Consider the following 8961-nt stretch of genomic DNA (forward strand, 5'->3'; position numbering starts at 1 on the left):
GCACGCTTGTACGTCCTCTGTTGAAATCCCTATCATATAAGTGGTTGCACTGAGGCAAGTGGTGTTACATCTTATCAGATTTGCTGAGAACTGCTGCCCCCGAAATACAGTTTGATTATGCATCCGTATGATAAGACATTCTGTCACCCTAGCAGGGTACGGTTTAGCCGTCAGAGCTGGGTGTGTTGAGGATATAGGTATTTGCGAACAAACATAACAATTAGTAACGTAATTCCATAGCCAATAAATGAACATATCTGTACCACATATTAGTATGGTATATATGAGGGTGTCCATCTGTCTCATTCACATTATGAATAAACCTTTTCTGACGTTGCTTGCGTTGTTCTCTGGCTCGGTCCACAGTGAGCTGCAATTCTTGGGTCAACCACCAGGCCAGGAATCCGAGGAGCACGAAACACACTAAGATCACAACGCAACCGGCTGCCCTACCAACAGTCCGGCAGCGGCGGCGCTGAGCACGCCGCTCCGGGGTCTGCTGTAGTTCAGTCATGATTGCTAGGATACAGTGTTGTTAACCAACCTCACCTAATAGTGCAAGGATCTCCCTGCTTCACTGGCATTGAGACAATCTATTACTAATTAAATAGACTCCCTTTGTAGCCAGACTTCCCCTTACACTGTGGAGGCAGCCAACACACGCTGTATCTTACAGTGATGTATCCACGTTGATCTCTCCGCTATCTTTACTGCAGTTGGTGTTGTTAACAGCACTTGGTATGGACCTTCCCAACGAGGACTGGACCAGTTCTTCCTCTTAATCACTCTGATGAACACCCAGTCTCCTGGCTAGACTACTGGAAGGCCGTCCTGTGGAAGATCAAAATTATTCGGCAGTAAATGTGTTTAAGTTATCTCTTTCTGTGTTAATGTCTTTTTCATAAAATTTGCTAATGTTTGTTCCTCATCTGCTGTTTTAGTATCCATGTCAAAATTGGTAGACGATATGGTCGTCCATAAAGTATCTCAAATGGTGTTAACCCTGATGGTGTTGGTGTTATTCTCATATACAATTTTACTAGGTCCAAACATTCAATCCAGGTTCGTTTTGTCTCTTCTATACATTTCCTTAATCTTATTTTTATTGTGCCCTTTGTCCTTTCCACTAATCCTGCACTGTGTGGGTGGTAAGCACAATGATGTTTTAACTTAATTTTCATGTGTTCTGCTACTCTTTGTACAACTTCATTTACAAAATGTGTTCCATTATCACTGTACAATGTCTCTGGTATTCCATAATACTAGACTGTATTGATAAGGTCCACATCGATTTAGTTCAATAAAATCCATATGGACAATTTGAAAAGGATACTGTGGTTTTGGGAATTGCCCTCTCCGGGGTCTTATACTTCCCTGTGGGTTGTGTTTCAATCAGGTAACACAGGCTTTACAAAAATTTTTTGAGTATAAATTAAATCCATAGGTAGTAAAGTATTGGTCTACCATATATACCATCCCCCCTGTCGACACACCCATGTGTCGCAATTGCAGCTGCTTTGAATAAGCTTTTGGGTAGGATGGGTTTGTTATGTATACAATAAAGTCCTTTGGGGTTTGGGGTTGCCCCATTTTTCAACCACAAATGTCGTTCCTGCGCTGGTGCCTGTTTTTGCATATCCAATAAAAGGTCAGAATCTATTAATGGTTCATTGTCTGTCTGGCAGGCGATAAGAATGTAGCCAAACGTTTGGAATAATAGCCAACTGGTTTATTTTTATTACCATGTTGTTGTAGCAAGACTGCACACATGAATCCCTGTTTTGTGTCCACCATGAGAGTGAATGGCTTGGCATAATTGGGCAGAGATAATACTGTGGAACTCACAAGTTCTTGTTTAAGAGCTGTAAACTGTTCTTCAGCTTCTTTATTCCACTGTATTTTGTCAGTCATATCCATTGGTATAGAGTGTATTAAATCCTGCAATTTCTGCACCATCTCTGCATAACATGGAATCCAGGCTCTGCAATAATTACAGATACCTAGAAAAGTCATCATTTCCTTTTTCTGCTTCAGGTTTTAACGGATATTGTTTGATCCGTGGTCTCCAATCAGATCGTGGCTTAATTTTGACTGGCGGAATATTTTTCAACAGTCCTACATCTGTGGGTGCATTCACCCAGAGATGAGGAGGCAGTTTGGCCAATAAAGTCTCATCTTCCTGTGTCAACAACACAGATGTTGTTAAATTTCAATCATCCAGATCTACTTCATGTATCACCGGTGTCGTTCAAGCACTTACAAACTTGTATTTCCGATACAAGTCTGTGGATGGACTGAAATCCCACACCGACATTGCATCTGCTTCATGCCAATCAGTTGCTTCCTCAGCTATCTTAACAATTCCTCCAAGGTCCTTCCAGGACTGAGTGTCTGCCCTTATCAGTGAAATATGCGGCACAGCCTCAGGTTTTCCTCTGTACCATTTGTCTGCACTTTGGGTCAGCACTACACTACACACAGAGGTGGTTTTTCTGTCTGTGTATAGGTGTGCTACTGTCTGTAATTCTGATGGAATTTTCAGAAATCCTGCTCCATACCTTTCATCCTTTCGTGGAGTGAATAGTATAGTTATGTGTAGATCTTTAGGTGACATCATTACTACATGTTCTCTGTTTTCACAGGTCATCAGACCTTCCTCCAATAATTGTTCAGTTTGTCTCAATTCTGACAGATCCAAAGAGCACTGCCAGGCCTGGGCCAAATTTGTATATACAGTAGCGGGCTGCCTTTTTTGTTTTCAGATTTCTTTCTGCGTGTATGGCGTGGTCTACATACTCTTGTAACCCAGCTGTTGGGAACGTTATCATGTGTTTGTCTACCCATGCTTGGATATCTGATCTGGAGTTGGCATGGAGTGCATTTTTCAATTGTTGTTCATACACGCTATCATTTTTCAGTGGTAGAAGACCACTGTGCACTTTAAAACTTTTTCCATTTGATGTCGATAGTCTTCGAATGGTTCATCATCTTTCTGTTCTGTGTAATTTGACTTCTGCTGGTATTTCTGCTTAATTCTCAGCAATAGTGCGGCCAATCGATCTTGCAATTCCTGACTATCATGGGCTAATGGAGTGTGGTCTGCCTCTGCAGGATCCCAATCTCCTTTTACATCAGCCCAATCCTTTGTCACAGTTGCCATTATGACTTGTTGAACTTCATCCCCTCTAAGATTGTAGGATTTAACCAAAGCGGTTACGTCAATAATGTACTGGGCTACATCTTCTCGTGGGGGAGTTACACCTTCCACAGTTAGGTGATACGACTTTCTAATGTTTTCTATGTCTTGCATGAATCCCTCAATGTCAACATGAGGTGATGGTATCATGTCAACTGCTGCTTTGATATCATCAGCATTCCATGTTCGATATACGAGCATGGTTGATCGGTGCCCTGGAGTTCCTGCACGAGGATTTGGTACTTCTATCAAAGGATAGGTACCTTCCTGGTCACTGTGTTCCTCCATGGGAGGAGCTGTAGGCACTTTTGTTTGACTGCGTGTTTGTGGCTTTTCTTGTTTTTCACTTTGTACTTTAGGTCGCACCGCCATATCATACTGCGGTGGCGGCACATCATCATCCTCTGGTAGAGGAGGGTACAAATGCGTTGTTGCCGGCGGTCCAGCCGTCGGTGGTTTCTGAGGTTGTTCAGGTTCTCTGTGCTGAATTATCACATCTTCTTCTGCCTTACCTACAGCTTTCTTTTTCCTTGCTTTCTCTAATCGTCGCTTCTCTGCTCCCTTCCGTCTGTTCTCTGCTTCCTCCTCCCAAAATGCCACTAAATCTGCCCCTACTTTCTGCTTCTTTTTTTTTTATCACCTTTATGTTCCTTTTCCAACCTTTCCTTCAGTTTTTGAATACTAGTCAGGTTTAGTCGTCCGTCAAAGTCATGTTTATTTATCCAGGTCTCCAATTTCTTTGTTGTTTTTGGATTTTTTGCTTCCATAAATTTCCAGTCGTCAGTTGATAAATTTTCCTTATTTTTAGACGTCTTACCCCCCATTTTTATTATCCCTTGTTATAATTTGGACTTCAGACGGGGGCACACCTAGGGTGTTCTAAATCTGAAGTTTTCACACTTTCTTTGGACGTGACAATTAATTTGCCGTCGTGTGGTTGATTCCTTTCACCTCCCCGTAGGAAGCGGAATCACTTGCCTCCGCATCCACACACGGTTGTCACTAACGTTGTTCAAAGTATTACACTTTCACACAGTTATTCTATTTACACTTACACAAAACACTATTTACACATAGAAACACCTTTAATAACCGTACGCGTATTCTTAGGCCAGGGGAGCTCGCCCTCCCGTGAAATTTAACTAATGTCCTGCATTAGGGGACTCCGCCGTCCCTGCTAGATTTAACTGCCTTTTTACAGTGCACGTATTTCTACCCGGGATTTCCTTTACGTATTAAAACAGAGGAGTCCGTACCCTCCTTCCGGAATTTAACTACGTGCGCTCCTCGCAACCGTAGAGGAGTCCGCCCTCCTCGCGGATTTTAACTGCTTTACATTAACAGACGATTCCACGCCATCGCTTACGGAGTTTAACTGTTTTATGTGATCTGATCACCACTCACTCAGTACTGTTACAAAGAAATTCTACTCACTGACTCGACCTCCTTTCTGTCTTCTTCGGGAAAATCTCGTCAACCAGACGATGCCAACGGTGGTCGACAATTGCAGACACGATCAATCGATCGGACCTTGGCCAAGGATTTACGTCTGGACTTGGCGACCCCCGCCGGACACCTCCGGTGTTGTTGAGATCCCGGACGTAGCCCCCAGTCAATGTTGGGTATTTTCTCCTCCAAACATTCTTAAAACCTTGATAAGACAAACAGAGTCAAGAAACACCAGTGAGACAGAAAGTCAAATTAATCTCGCGCGGAGTGCAGCCAGGCTGTACACCAAGGCTACACTAAAGTCTGGCCTGCGCTCCTGCTCTTTTATTTAGGACTTCCCTACATACATGGGCGGTACAGCTCCTAAGGGGAGGAGTGATAGCGCGTGAGCTGTTGCCGCAGAACCGCTGATTGCACAATACATTCAGGACTTTCAGAACCTTTTTAATCTTGGGCTCGATTAAGATGTGTTTAAGACATCTAACGATTAATCACACTTCTTCTGACACAAGGACTAATGTATCATAATCACACTGTGGTTGGAACATTCAATTCTCTATTCTTTATCTCACTGCTCCGCTTATGGCTGCATTCTGCCTGGGTCATCTTCACATGTCCTGAAAAAGAGCTTAGCGTGCACACAGAGATACCACAACTTGCAGAAGCACGTCATGTCACATATCTTAAGTAACCTTCACCCATCACATCAGTACAGTACACTTTATCAGAGCAGAGAGAACTACATTCTACCAGAGCAGAGAACACAAAACATGCATGATAAAATAAAACAGTGTATCTACAGAATAACTCCAACAACTGGCATAGTTCCACCTTAGAATTGGAATATAATATGTAAGATATACCTTACTGAATTTTCATATGACGTCTGTGTGTCTTCATGATGAAGTCATTTGTATCAATCACAAATATGTTACTGTTCAGTATATTTAGATCATCCATCTAAGTTTTTGTTTAGTGACATATACAAAAAAGTGATTTTCAGGCCATGTTTTTATTGATCTCTGACCAAACTACTGTTACCCACCACTAGGCAGAGGTGGGTAACACCGGCTAGTGAGTCAATGTCTAACCATGTATTATTTCTACCTGTGTACCTGAAACAGGTGAATTCACTGATTAGCTCATCTATCTGCCTGAAGAGTTGAAGAAATCAGAATCAGCTGGTTTAATGGGTGGATGCAATAAATATGTGATGGGACTTTTACTAGGTGGAACTGGAGTTACCAACTTTGAATCATCTAGGCTCCTTGTTTTTTTTACAAAAAAAAAAATAAATAAATGTATTTTTGGACCATGTTTTCTATGATCTTTACCTTTAACCTTTGACCAAGCTAATCCAAAATCTCATGAACACCCCTACCCCCACCATCATATTCCAGCTTCATGGTGGAGTGGATCAAAGAAGGATTTTCATACAACACTCTTTCATTCACTTATGTTCTGTACCCGCTTACTCAGAATCAGAATTTCTTTATTGTCCCGTAAAGGGAAATTAGTGTTGCAGCAGGATCACACAAAAGTCAAGGTACACAATGCCAATAATGAGACAATATTAACAGTGAAAATAAGACCCAATTAAAAGTCTAAAATCAGACATAATAAAAACAATACAATATTAAAAAGCACCATACACATACACAAAATCACTATCAAATATCAAATGTTCAATCCAGAATTCATGCCAAAAAGCTACAAAGTATTGCAAAAGTGCAATGTGTGGATGTGCAAATAAGCAATAGTAGTGCAAGAAAAACAAGAGCACCTAAGGGCTAATTGCAATTAAATAATAAAATTGCACTGGGGATAAATGACACTTGAAATCTTTTAGTCCTCCTCATAGGAGCCCTAAAATGACAGCCTGAGGGCAAAAGCTCAAACTCTTTTTTCAGTGGGTGATTAGGACAATCCAGAACAGCATTAGCCTTTCTCAGGATCTACCTGTTATAGATAGACATTACACCAGCCTGCTGACTTCCTGAGATTTTTCCAGCAGTTTTAACAAGACTACCAAGATGACTCTTATTGGAACAGTTCACGTTTCCAAACCATGCAACAATACAAAAAGTTAAAACAGATTCATGAAAATTTATATAAAAGAGAGCCATCATCTCAGAAGAAACATCCAATCAAGGGTGATGGGTGGGCTGGATCAAATCTAGGCTTCCATCTCCCATGAACGTTTAATCCTCCTCCATATCCTCCAAGCTTTGTAACTGGTGATGCCAAATGTAAACTCTACACTATTGTCAAACTCATTCACATGATGGTAAATTCAGAGTCACCATTTCACCTAACCTGCATGTCTTTGGAAGTATGAGGAACCTGGAGCACCTGGATGGAACCCAGAGCACCCGGAGGGAACCTGCAACTATATGTAGACACTGGAGTTAAAAACAAAATTTTAACATTTGACTGCAATGACCTTGACCTTTACAATTTTCAATTTTCAATTTCAATTTATTTTCATTTATACAGCGCCAATTCACAAATTGCCTCAAGGCACTTCACACAGGTAAGGTCTAACCTTATGTAGCAGCTGCACTCTGCGTTGTGTTGTTATGACTCCGCCTATTCGCTCCCCTCGGGACGCGAACTCACGAGCTCCAGCATGGGAGTCGGACTGTCTAACCAGAAGCATTCTGACCAGAGAATCCTTTTGAGCTGTTGGGAGTGACGTTTACTAAGTACATCTGCACAGCGACACCTGCTGGCCTCCGTTACACTTACCAACCCCCAGAGCAACAGTGGTAAGGAAAAACTCCCTCTGAGGAAGAAACCTCAAGCAGACCAGACTCAAAGGGGTGACCCTCTGCTTGGGCCATGCTACAAACATAAATTACAGAACAATTCACGGACAAATATACAAGAAATGCTGTTGGTGCACAGGACAGTAGGGTCGCCAACACAAATACAACTCCCAAACTAAAACAAACCCTTGAAAGGGCAGTTCTGGGCGTGACCACCATCCACACATGAAGTTTGATGGAAACTGGCCCAAAGACCAGGGATTAGGGTAAGTTTTTTTTTACCTTTATTTAACCAGGTTATTCTCATTGAGCTCTATATCTCTTTTACAAGGGAGACCTGGACAATTTTAAGTTTCCAATTCACCTAACCTGCATGTCTTTGGATGTGGGAGGAAGCCGGAGCACCCAGCAAAAATCCATGCAACCACAGGGAGAACATGAAAACTCCACAGGTGGGAATCGATCCCATGACCGTCTTGCTGTGAGGCCATAGTGTTAACCACTAAACCACCATGCTGGTCACAGAGGGGCTGGCGCCTATCCAGCAGTCATCAGGTGCAAAGAATGGTACACCCTGGATAGGACAACAGTCTATCACAGGGCCACATACAGACAGAAAAACACATTCACACTTCCATGCACACATACAGTCAATTTAACATTTCCAATCCACCTAACCTGCATGTCTGTGGAAACGTGAGGAAACTGGAGCACCAGCAGGGAACCCACACAAACACAGGGAGAACATTCAAACTCCACACAGAAAACACCAGGCGAGAAGCGATCCCAGGATTCTTGCTGTGATGCAGCAGTGCTAACCACTAATCCACCGTGCCACCCCTGTTGACTCATAATTACTGAGTATAAATATATATATTTAACATAATTTCACAATAGGGGAAAAGATGTGTAGATTGGACAGAATGGCTCTCAGCTGTTTCTGCAGGATTAGAGCTCACATCCATTAGGTGCTGCACTGCATAAATGTTATTAAATGGTATGAAAACTTCTTATTTTGGTATGCTGGCAGTTCTGATTTTACTTCCCCTTCCCGAAGTCCTTTGGGGCTCTTTGAACCATCAGCACAGTGTCTAATGATGATGTCTGTACAGTTATGAATAAGTATCCAGTTTCACGTGGGAAATGAACAACAGACTCACCCCAGGTGTCTGGGATGTGACTGCAAGTCTGCATGCTAATGAGGCCCAACTTGTGACTGAGCTCCATTTGACTGCAGAGTACGATCACAGTGACTCCTGTGTGTTCAGGCAGGAGGTACATTTTGCAGGAGGGCCTCCTTTGATTCACTGATTCATCATATCATCTCCAGTTTTGTTCTGGCTGTGTCTTTATATATTGGTGGTGTTATAAAGTGTTATAAACTCTTCCACTTTATGACAGCAGATGTAGCCATAGATGGAACTCACCTGCTGACTTTGGCCCAGCGGCGGACAAACAGAGCTGCTCCGCAGGTAAGCAGGGGGACGTGCTAAACCCCACTCACTCATAAAAAGTCTAATGTGTAATAATAATAATATTCACAGTAAT

Source organism: Thalassophryne amazonica, chromosome 6 (assembly GCF_902500255.1).
Source record: "Thalassophryne amazonica chromosome 6, fThaAma1.1, whole genome shotgun sequence".
Classification (NCBI taxonomy): domain Eukaryota; kingdom Metazoa; phylum Chordata; class Actinopteri; order Batrachoidiformes; family Batrachoididae; genus Thalassophryne; species Thalassophryne amazonica.